An 11,146-nucleotide genomic window follows, 5' to 3' on the forward strand; every position below is an offset into this window, starting at 1 on the left:
TGTCATTTAATATTATTGACATTTTAAATGCAGAAATAAAATGAAGTCAGGATTTTATCAATTTACCTCCTCTTAGAGGAGATGCAAGGTACGAGAGGAACGTGAAAGGCTGCGTTGTTCTGAGCTCTGCCTTGGGAGTGCTCATGGTAAGCCAAGACCTGCTGTCCTGGGCCTGTGACAACAAGGCCCCTTAATCACCGGTGACTCTGAGCAGCCTGAGCTAAACCCTGAGTCTGGGGGACTTTCAGCCAAATCCTGACTCCTTCATCAAGGAATGTTCAGCCTTCTAGACTTGCTTTATTTCTGCACCCACCCCCAACCCCTACCGCTGAAAAACAATGCTGGTGAAAAATGCCTCTTTGGGAATTTAATTTGCATGGAAAACATTTTATTTTTGTATCCAAATCTTCCAGTCTGTGTAGGTTTTCCATTTGCTTTCAGAAAAGACACTTTTTCACTGTTTTTCTCATCCAAAATTCTTATTAAGAAACCGAATGCTTTTACCAAAAATGGGCATCTTTTCCTTCTCCTTTACCCCCTTCTTCATTCACAACATCCCCAGACCCCTAAAAACAAGCTAAATTAAAGAAAGCACATTTCTCTTTAAAAAATTCCCATGGAATTGATTTTGTTGTGGTTAATGTCTGCTTTGTCTGTGTTCTGTCTGGGGCTGGAAGAAAATTCCTTGAAACATTATCAGACAGTGCATCTCTACAGCCCAAATGAGGTTCTAAACATCTCATTTATTCATTTATATGATAATCCAGTAACCATAATTGCAGTCACTGGCTTATTTGCAATTTGTATATTGAAACAGTTGTGCACAGTCATTTGAAAACTGGATCCCTTTTCAAAGGTCTCAGTCTCACACATTTCAGGAAAAATGTGCTTACTGGATGCAGTGAGATGCTGTGTGTTATTACATATACATGCACATGTATTTCGTTACTAATAATCACATATCTATATAGAAAATATGTGCACGTGGTTGGAAGTGAAAAATCACAAGATCTTGTGCCTGGTTTTAGTTTTGCTTTGAACCAAACTTTTCCAGGGTGACCTGGAAACAATGTCCATGCAGAGCAGGAGGCAAATAGACACAAGGCAATTTTACACAGTGATGAGTCCGTTTCGCTCTCAGGTTCTGGTGCAAAAGGAGAATATGTGGCCATGTCCATGCGTGGCAGTGTGGGAAGGTATGTGCTGGATCTGCATGGACTGAACTGGCCAGCATCAGTCTGTTCCAGACAGTCGAGTAGTGAACGATCTTTCACAGAGTCTGGTTCACACTGAAAAAGCATGAAAGAAAATAGACCTGTGGGTCTGTGTCCCTTCATAAATCCGGTTTGCAGGAGTGGCCTTCTTACTTGCACTTATTCCTGTGTGTGTAAGTTAAGGGGCGAGTAATATAAATTGCAGCTTAATTTTTTCTTTGAAGCCATTAACACCCACCCACAAGCAACAGGAAACAGACTTCAACTTTAATTAGTACCAACACATTCAAAATTCCCCCTATATTTGCCTTCAAGTGCAGCAGAGCAGCTTCAAAGCTAAAAGCTTCTTCACTTTCTAAGTAATAATGAGGTATTAATGAGGCAATTAGGGGCTTGTAAACATGGTGTCAAAGAGATATGAACTAATCACCAGCAACAGGAAAAAGACAGATCCCTCTGACTTCAGTGCTCTGTGCTCTCCCTAGGCCCCTGAGGCATTCTGTGCTTGTAAACTAATCCACAAAAATGTTCTAGATTAATTCAAAACACTATCCTCTTTTTAATTCCCTGACTGTCTTCGGGCTTGTTTCTGAATAGATGCTCTGTGTGAAGGCTTTTAAATACGCACTTTTGTTATTGCAATAAAACCCAGATTGAAGTTCTCTTGCTCTAAGCTGTCAATTTATATTTGGTTCTCTTCTTAGATACATATGAAATACTTCTAAATAATTTGTTAGAGTATTTCTTCCAGTTTATTTCCTTTTAGGCTATTTAATTAAATAAAATAAAGCATGTAATTTAATTAGAACTGACAAACACCACTTTTTTTTGCCCCTAGAATTTGAAATGTTTGCATTGAAGATGAAGGATTAAACACACCAGTTAAATCTTGGCGTGATGCAGAGAGGGCAGGGACAAACATTTCCCCTCACAGACTTGTTGTCTTGAATGTTGGACTGGGATTAGGACAATCTGATTTTATGAGAGTTGCTTTTTCGATTCTTATTTCCTTGTAGCAATAGAGTTCAGATCTCATGTAGCTAATGCTGAAATCAACCTGTCGTGCTGCTTTCTGTTGCTAAAGGAAAGCTCACAGCAGGTTTATCTGCAGTAAGATATCAAATGTTGTTCTGCTGTCGTGATAGATTTTGAGGTTATCCCTATTAGAAAACCATAAAATCATAGAATGATTTGCATTGGAAGGAACCTTAAAGATCATCTTGTTCCAGCCCCACTACCATGGGCAGGGCCACCTTCCACTAGACCAGGTTGCTCAAAGTCCCATCCAGCCTGGCCTTGAGCACTTCCAGGGATAGGGCATCCACAGCTTCTCTGGACAGCATGTGTCAGTCTTTCACCACCCTCACAGGGAAGATTTTTTTCTTAATGATGCCAAAGAATTTTGTATTTTCTAAGTGCAAGTGGAGAAAAAAAAAAAAAAAAGAAAAATCCCCTTACAATATAAAAAATGTCACAGATATTCACATGACTCTAGACGGTGAAGCTTTAGGAAAAGCATAGACTGAAGAATTTCATAAGCTGGGAGCAAACACATCCTCACAACATCCCTGATATGTACACTCCGGATATTCACGTGACAGTTGAAATTCTGACCTCTCTGCTTCCTTCAAATTATCTCCACAGATGGTATTGCTCCAAAACTGGAAGTACTACTGAGTGGAGAGAGCATTTTTGGATATGGCATGTTGTCTCCTGGAGATTAGTGTGAAACTCCATATCCTTTCTCTGTGTGATCTCATTACAGTCAGCTCTCTAGGGGTGAAAAGTGAGTTCACTAAACCAACTTATTGTGAAAAAATATTGTGAAACATAACACATTGTGGTTTGATCCTGCATTCTCACAGGTATATGTTGGAAATCACTTGGTTGGAGTCAGTAATGTGTGTTAAGCTCTCAGAAGTAAAAACAGAATGGAGGCCCTAATAGTTTTTCCTACATCAGGAATTTGATCTAATCCACAGGAAAATTGTACATGAGTTCAACAATCCAGGACTTTGCCTAGTAGTGTGCAGCTGATTATAACTCTGGAATTGTCCCTCAACAGACCAGTCCAAAATGGTCTCCAAACATTTCTGAGAAGAATTCTTACAAAGATGATGGTGGTGAATCATGTCTGCAAATATGAAAGCCAGTACTGGCATCTCCAGAAATTCAGTTTATTGTTTGAAATTTCAGCAGCATTTTCTTCTGGACATTACTCACCTCTCATAGCAGCTGGTTATTGTTGCAGTAGAGATTAATGAGTGTTCAATGCTGTCACAATTGGCTCTTCTAGAGGTTAGCTTGCAAAACTTCATCAAGTGTCTCCTTCACCTAAGCCCATCTAATTTATGGCTGGTTTAGAAAATTCCAGAATTTATTAAAACATTTGCACATTGAAGAATCAGTCTCCCCCAGTGGTCCTGTGCAGTCTAATAATGTCTCTCCCCTCAATATTGACTCTTGCAAAGCTTTAGCTTGTACTTGGATATGGCCAAATCTTTTTTTTCTGGATATGAGATTTTGTTACAGCATCTCTGGCCAAGCGAAGCAGCCCTCGGGTATCTCATTGTGTTTGTGGCAGGTTTTGGGGAAGACACCACACCTTCCAGGCTGCATGTAAATTCCCAGACCACAAGCACACACACTCCTGGCTTTCACCCAGAGCTTTGTGCCTTGGAGCTCATAGCCACATGAAGATTTTGGTGTGTGGTTGTAGGGCCAGGAAGGTTGACACTTGGGTGAAGATTTCATCAGCTCTCATTAAGCAAACACACGTAGGCCAGTGTGACGGTCTTTCCAGTATTTCTTTCCTCAAGCACAAGAGCCATCAGTATCTGTGATACTGTTAGGAAGAGACCACAGCTACAGATATCAGCTGCAAACACATCTTGGGTGGTTCCTCCCAGGCAGACAAAGTGCCTGAAACCTCTGACTCCTACTTCAAGTTGAAAGGAGTTTGGGACTGGTGACCCTAAATGCAGCTGGTCAGTAAATCACAGCTCTTGCCCAGAGTCTCAGAGAGGAGGGAACCCCCGGCATCCTGCCATGAGTGCATGGAGCAGAGGCCGAGGTGTGGGAGGGGGACAGCCACAGCATTCCCATTTCAATGTGTGAGACAGCAGACCTGCCTTGTTAGCTCAGAGCTGTAGTGCTTGGGACATTGCCTTTCCTTCACCTCTTTCCTTCCTCTCCTCCTGTGTTAATCCTACATAACTCTCTCTGCTCTTTCCATCTGGGCGGGGATCTTAAAAGACCCCTACAGTTCTGCAGGGCCTCTCCTGTTTGTGTGTAATAATACAGGATGGCTGGACCATTAACACCTTCTCTGAGCACAGCGTGTTAGAGCTGCAACATTTTCCAGCTTGGGCTCCTTTGCCAAAGGGTATTGTGTGTGTGCATGCTCAACTTTTTCTTTTAAAATCCCAAGTAGGGTTTTCTTTTCTCTCTTCCTTCCAGGTTGTGTGTGTTTTTGCCATTGGTATCCATGGGACTTTTCCTCTTGTGTTTCCTTTAGAGGTAACAGAGTCTGGGGTTGGGTTTTTTTGTTTCTTCTCCTTCTCCCCACTAAACCACGGGTTCTGGGAAGGGTGGTAACTGAGAAGGAGAGGCTGAGTGAGTGTGGAGACATAAGTGAACCCTTACGTGGAGCACTTTGCTTTGAGGTCATTAGTTCAAAGAGAACTGAAGTGACATCTGCAGGGTTCTGCCATCTGAGAGCTGGGAGCCGGGTTTCCATCACAAAAACATGGTGCAGGCAGGTTACTAGGGACTTATGACTGAGTTGGATTCCCTGGAATATAATAGAGAGTTACCACTGAAACCTTTTTCAAAGTTGAGACATTCCTAGTAGCTCTGTCACATACATACTTTTGAGGATCTAAGAAGGGCCAGCTCAAATCCCAGCTGTGCCTCCTGGATTAGCAACTCAAGAGTAAGGGAGAGGAGCTTTGTAAAGAAGGTAAGGCAAGTAAAGAAAATGAGGTTTCACTCCAAGGACACAACTTCATGCATTGACATGAATGTGTTGTAGGCCTATAAACAAAGCTCTGTGACCAAGAGATACATGGCAAAGAATGACTTGTAAGTGCATATGAAGTTGGTCTGAAATCCAGAGAAGCAGTGAGCAAAAAGCAGTTTTAGGGGGAGGGATCTCTACAACAGCAGAGGTGTCTGCTCCTTCCCTTCATGTGAACCTCTGGCCAGCAAAACTGACAGGAGGAACTTCAGATGGACCAGGATGTGTCTTGTGGCTAGTGACAACCCAGCTTTGTTTCTACGTGGATAGGCACATCTTTCTAAGAAGATTTTACTGTCTGCATGTAGCTTTCTGAGGTGAAATCTTGCCCCACCAAAACTAAGAGTCATTCTCCTCAGCTGGGTGGGGACAGGAGTTCTGTCTCCTGCCTTAAGTAATGAAAATGACACAAGCAACTGGGATAGGCCAAAAGCATGTGTAATATAACACTAGTGAGACAGAGCAGTTGCCACGAGTGATTTTGTCACCTGCACTGAAGAGTGCTGGAGATGATGTGACCAGAAATAGGTCAGGCCAGTGATCTTCCACCTGAGCTTGGGCCTGCCCTAAATCACACAAATTGCTGTGGGAGCTGTAAACCTGGAGCACTGCTGACTGTGAGGTGAGCCATGAGCTAAAGTGTGGAACACCATCGATGACTCTCTCATGAGTGGAGAGTCTCTCAAGGATCGCCTTGTGTCAGAATGGTCACCTGAGACACAGCGAGAAATGACCAGTGCCACTTAAGAAATTTGTTCCCTTTCTGCCCTGGGCTCTGCAGAGGCTGTTGCTGAACTGCTGGCATTTTCCATGCTGCGGTTCCCTGGCATGGGAACGTGCTAACACTCTGTTTAGCTGGTCTTTATAGACTACAAGCTTTGTGTATGCATATGCTCTGAGAGATTTGTCAGAGCCTTTCCTGGAATGGGGTGCTGATTAGCCAGGGCCTTCTAAGAGCTCGTAATGGAAATCAATATAATGGTTGTTATAACTAATGATAACAAAGTCAAGAATGGCAACAAAAAGCTTCAGAGCACAGTGTCCTTTGATTTTGAGGCTTTTTGAGGGGAGCAGAAAAGAATTATTTGAGCACATAATAAAGGAGCCCCCTCCCTTTCATAGAACTCCTCCTGGGAAAAATATTTTATTGAGAGAGGGTATGTTAGCCAAAGCAAGACATAAATATTTTACTTATTAGAGCACAGGCTGTTTCTCTTCTCGTTGGCTCCTTTGCCAAGGCTGGCCTCAGACAGAAATTTGCAGCGTCCGTTTCTGTACTGTGTGGAGGGGGAACCGGAGGCATGGAGACCCAGGCCATGGACTGAAAACCTGCCAAAAAAAAGAAAAGAAAAGCTTTTGTTAGAGAAATTGTCTTGCTCATAAAATGTGACATTTGCATGGCAGTCGCCAAGATTGTTTTTTTCTTCATAAACAGGGGTTTGGAGCAAAGACGTGGAAAGCGCACTGTGGATGGAATTGGGCAAAGGTATCAGATCTCAGCAGTCAACTTGACAACAAAATAATTACCATGTGAGGGCAGAGCACATACTGCCACCTTTCTAATACGCAATGCCCTGTGTGAGTTCTCTGATGTCTAATAGGGCTTAGGCTGAGCATGATTTCTCTCCCTGGGAGAGCTAATAAGATTTCATTCCCTTCTACCTGACTATTTCCACAAGATGTGGAGAAATGTGGCATCACTGAGCTCTCGTTGCACTTCATTGTGTCAGATAATCTTCAAAAAGGAGAGAGACAGGAAGGCAGAGATACTCAGGCAGCTGAACTCATGTAACACCTGAAATTATAGGTGCATTTCCTTCCCCTTAGAGCTGCTCAATGACTTTTAAAATCTATCAAGGAAAACACCTGTAAGTCTCCATCTCAGAGTGTCCTTACACTGGAGATTATGAGAACCTGAATGCAGGGGGCAGTTGCTGAGAGAAGCAGGGCTGTATTTCTTTCATATGCTGCCTCCTGTAGCATGAGTGTCTGGTTTTGAGCACAGATGCATCCAGGGTGACAGTTTTTGTCTTCTTATACCCAGTTTTTTAAGGATGCTCTCTGCACTGGTAGCTTATGGCAGATAAGGTCCAAGGGAAAGTATAAAGACAAGACAGATGATATCTATAGTTCCCCAAGGTGTTCTTTCTCAACCTCTGGAAAATTGTCCTTTAGAGACATTGAGCCAGAAGTGGTGTCTATTGTGTTTTGGTACCTCTGCAATTGACTCTTCTTCTATGGTTTTGTCTAACTAAGTTTTGAGCCCGTGTAAAGGGCTGGCACATGCCAGAGAGCTCCAGAGTTTAACAACCTCTGTGACTGTGTAAAAACCTCCCTTCCCTCTTCTGCTCTGTACACACCTCCAGCTTACTCTGGCTGGCTCTTAGAAGCCACCACCTCTTGGAATTCACAAAGTGCTGTCCATCCCTCACTGCTCACACAATTCTCCCTTGGGTTTTATAGGGCTTGAGTATATCTGTTTTCTTTTCTACCCTCAAGCATCGTAGTGCATTCTCACACAAAAGTTCTCCAGCCATTTTCTCCCATATCTCCTATTCCAGTTTTACTATGTTCTTGGATATATTCAGTGAAAAAAACATGGATAAAAACTGCCAGTTTCCCAGGGCCAAGGTTTGTTCCCAACCCAAGGGTTGTTTGGCTTGTAGCATCACTTAAAGAAGTTTAGCATTTGTTCCATGCTTGAATTCTTACTGGTGAGCTGAAAGAGGGCAAGAAAAGGTGATCCAGAACCTGATATGGCTGGTTTCTGCTCTATCATGTTAACTCTCCAGCTGCACTGTCTGGAATGAAAGCAGGTTCAATTGAATTAGAAGTGGAGAAAGTTTGTCAGTGAGTTGGCAGATAAATTTTGCTTTACACCATGGAAACAGATATGGTAGGAGAAATCGTTGCCAGTCAGTGTGCATTCTCTCCAGCTCTCTCTGCCAGTGAGAAGATACAGCAAAAGCCAACTTTTTGTTTGCCTGGTATCGCATTGTGAATCTGCTTAGCCACATATTCATCCCCTGGTCTGTGAATGCTTTTCAGATTGAGTATCTGTTGGTGAAAATAGTTCAGAGGTGACTGGTTTATGTTTAACCCCTGGAAACTGTTTTCAAAAAGCTTTTTTTGCAAATGCTGGCTTTTGTAGCCCCCTTTTTCCTGCCCAGGGAATTCAGTCTGGGTACAGGGTATCTGCAAGGGGTTTGCAAAAGGTTACGCTCCAAATCTGAGCATGTGTTTTTATGAAATGCGTGAATAGCTTTGACCACACTGAGGAAAAATACTCTCTCTAAAACTTTAGCCATTGCAAGGCAAGCTGTGAAGCTGGAAATGTGGTGCTGTCAAGAAAAAAGAGTTCCTACAGTCTTCCAAGGTGAAATCCTAGCCTTCATCTAACTATACAAAGCTGGTGGCAGATTTCCCAGATTTGAACAGGCCATGATTTCACCTACAGTTGTCATGCACTGCAGGGGCTGAATTGGACTGGACAGAGTTAACTCTGATGTCATCCAGGCAGTGGGATTTTTCCCAGTGTTTTCTGCATGTAGGTCTAGGAACTTGGTATTGAATTAGAATCTGTCTAGGAGGAGTGCTGGTAATTGCAGAAACAAATCCCAGGGGTTGCCATTTAATCTACAAGCTCAGTTTTGTTTCAATTAGCTGTAAAGTTGGCAATGAGCACAAATGGGTAACCATGAAATGAAAGCTCCTCCAGTGAACACTGTGTCCACAGACTCTCCAAATTGCTGACTCTCATTAGAAAGCAAAGGGAGGGGAGAAAATAAAACCACAAACAGTGAGATCCAATTATGGTCTTTCTTCTTTGTTCTTCCACCATCTGGAAATGGCTGGTTTGTGTTCTAGAACAGGAGCATGTTCTAGACCTGGCTGTACAGTCACTCTGCAGCAATGTCCTCTGTCTGGACTGAAAGAGACAGAGTGCTGAGATTTCATTTACATGTGACAGTGGAGCTCGCCTGTTTCTTTGCTCAGGGTTTCTGTGCCCACTCAGGCCTGACAGCAGATTGTGCTGTTCCCACGTGTGGAATCAGCTTCAAAACAGAACTTAAGCCAGTTAATATTGTGTCCAGCTTCCTCCAAAGAGCAGAGCCTACCCTCAGCATTTTTGAAGATGTAGGCTCTGAGAGCTCTTCCCCAGTGGCATTTACTTGTTGAGTCAAACTGGATGTTTAATAAAAATAGAAACATACCACACATTTTCTCTGATCATAGCTCCCTCTGGGCTGCCACCTGCTGCTTGTCCCTAATATCTGAGTGAACTTAGCAGACAGAACACAGCCAGGTTGTGCTTAGAGCCCCATGGTTGGAAGTGACCATCCTCACTATGATCAGCTTGCAAGAGGTATCTCTGCTTTGCAAACAGCAGAGCCAACTTACTTGATTCAGCAAGCCCTGAGCTTGGGCTTCATTAGAATTTTTCAAGTCAAGTAGAATTCAGGTAAATGCTTCCTAAAAACTAAAAATGCTGCTTCACTGGCAGCTTTTACCTGACTTTGTTTAAAGAAAACATTATGTTTTCCTGACTTTTTAAATCAAGCCTTCAGTCATTCAAGAGGGGCTAAATATACCCTCAATTATTATAGTAACTTTTATTTTCAAAGTTCACTTGTGGAGATCTTCATCAAAACATTTTAAAGGACATCCTGCAGATAAAAGGAAAAGGAAGACACGGAAGTAAATTGTCTGAGGTGATAGAGCAAGCCAGGATCAGAGCAGCAATCAGGATTCCTGACTCCTGGATAGTTTTTTACTCAGTGAACACAGGTCTCTGTTACTGCTGTTGAAGAGGATGATAGCATTTTCATTAGGCAATTCAAAAAGAACAATTGTTCTACTCAGTGCTATATGGCAAAAGAATGTATATTCAAAACAGAACCAAGACTGTTAATACCTTGTTTCCAACCCACTGGATGCTGGTGCCTTATGAAGATACCCTTAGTAGTTTCCCTAACAGGAAAAGCAATAAAACCATCCTAATCATCAAAGATGTTGCTATTTACAGTTTCCAGAGCTATCTCCATCATATTATCTTTCCTTTTCCTCCAGACAGGTCCTGGTGGAACCCATCAAAGCCTTGTGGTGTGAACTGAACCAGAAACCACCAAAGGTGCCGTCCAGTCTAAATTATTCTCTGATTTTACAGGCTAAGAGTCATCTAATCAGCCTCTGTGAGAAATTTCCTGGACCAGAAAATACTTGTTTCAGAATACTGAAGCCTGCAAGGTTTATCTTCAAATAATGCAACTGCCAAAAACTTGGCTAGAAACAGTTCACCAGTATGGCTTTTTTAAAGCTTTTCCCAGAATCCTTTGCAACCATAAGCACTTTTTTTCCCCTAAATTCCATTTGCAGGCTGTTTACTCAGTGAAAAAGTGGTGGGTGAGCTCATGTCATTCCCATACCAGGTTTTCAGAATGAGAAAGCTGCGTGTTACCTCATGTTCCTGTGGCTTTGACCAAAGCAGCAGTCCCTGACAGATGTTAGTTCAGAGATCACAGAGTACAGAGTGACTAAAAAAATGTGGTTCAGGGTAGATTTACCATGTAGTATTTCATATGTAGCAGTAAGACTTTGGGGCCAAAGAACAAGTGGCAAGAGTTGAGGGACTGGTAAAAAATAGTGCACCTTTCCTGTGCCTTCACCTATTAATGCAGATAATGCTCAGAGGGAAGTAAAGAAACACAGAGAATTCCCAAAGCTTTGTTTCAGTTGATTATAAGCTCTTATGGCTTCCATGATATCTTATCTTTACCAGGACATTAGAGACAACCTAGTGTCTAACACTTTCTCCTTGCTGCATTCCTGTGGAGGAATTCTGTGATACCCTGCCCATTTTACAAATGAAACACTGCAGGGTTGAGGGACAGCCTCAGGGTCATGCAGGGAACCA

This window comes from Corvus moneduloides, chromosome 9 (genome assembly GCF_009650955.1).
Source record: "Corvus moneduloides isolate bCorMon1 chromosome 9, bCorMon1.pri, whole genome shotgun sequence".
In the NCBI taxonomy this organism is placed as follows: Eukaryota; Metazoa; Chordata; class Aves; order Passeriformes; family Corvidae; genus Corvus; species Corvus moneduloides.